Source organism: Theropithecus gelada, unplaced genomic scaffold (assembly GCF_003255815.1).
Source record: "Theropithecus gelada isolate Dixy unplaced genomic scaffold, Tgel_1.0 HiC_scaffold_14310, whole genome shotgun sequence".
NCBI classification, from domain to species: domain Eukaryota; kingdom Metazoa; phylum Chordata; class Mammalia; order Primates; family Cercopithecidae; genus Theropithecus; species Theropithecus gelada.
Genome location: NW_020256004.1, coordinates 1 through 1,104, shown reverse-complemented (window position 1 = coordinate 1,104; position 1,104 = coordinate 1). Strand labels below are relative to the sequence as shown.

Sequence of the window (1,104 nt, the reverse complement as noted above, 5' to 3'; positions counted from 1 at the left end):
CTAACTTTACACAGCACATTAAAAAAAAGACATTTATTCAGCGTCACGATCAGACTATTACATTTAGCAATCAACAGCATGGGTGCAAAAAAAAAAAATCTACATTAAAACCCTTTGTTGGAATGCTTTACACTTTCCACAGAACAGAAACTAAAATAACCTGTTATACAATTAGTCACAAATACAGTCCTCGAGTTTTTTGCCCATACACATGAGTATTTGTCTAAAACATGTCTTCTTTGTAGCAGCTAGGCCCTGCCACCACTGTGCTTGGCTGAGTTCACAAATCTGTTGTAACCTGTAGCTTCCCTGTCACTTCTCTGGCTCTCCTCTCCTGCTAAGCTTTGTTTCCTAATTAAAATCTTCTGCCACTGCCATAGCTACTGCTGCTGCTGGAACCGCCATAGCCACCTTGGTTTTGTGGTTTTGCAAAGTATTGACCTCCACCGCCATAGGGGCCAGAGCTTCTGCCTCCAAAATTTCCTCCCTTCATGGGTCCAAAATTTGAAGACTGATTGTTGTAATTGCCAAAATCATTGTAGCTTCCACCACCTCCAAAATTGCTTCCACTACCACCGCCAAAGCCGCCTCCGCCTCCGTTGTTATAGCTGTCATAGCTGCCACTCCCGCCATAGCCACTGCCCTGGTTTCCATAACCCTGTCCACCACTTCCATAGCCTCTGCTTCCTCCAGAGTAACCAGGGCCGCCTCCTCCATAACCACCATCATTACCAAATCCATTATAGCCATCCCCACTGCCACCATATCCACCACCACCACGGCTGCCACCAAAGCCACCACGACCACTGAAGTTTCCTCCACGACCGAAGTTGTCATTCCCACCGAAACCACCTCCACGACCACCACCAAAGTTTCCAGAACCACTTCGACCTCTTTGGCTGGATGAAGCACTAGCCATCTCCTGCTTTGACAGGGCTTTCCTAACTTCACAGTTGTGGCCATTCACAGTATGGTATTTCTGAATGACAATCTTATCCACGGAGTCATGGTCGTCAAATGTTACAAAGGCAAAGCCCCTTTTCTTGCCACTGCCTCGGTCAGTCATGATTTCAATCACTTCAATTTTCCCATACTGTTCAAAAT

General features: G+C 46.1%; 1 pseudogene across 1 annotated transcript; it reads right to left on the bottom strand.

The window, feature by feature from the left end:
* Positions 1–18: 18 nt before the first annotated feature.
* LOC112616935 lies at positions 19–1,099 on the bottom strand (annotated as a pseudogene). The gene has a single exon (XR_003117825.1). The product of XR_003117825.1 is annotated as a heterogeneous nuclear ribonucleoprotein A1 pseudogene (transcript).
* Between the last annotated feature and the right edge of the window lie 5 nt (positions 1,100–1,104).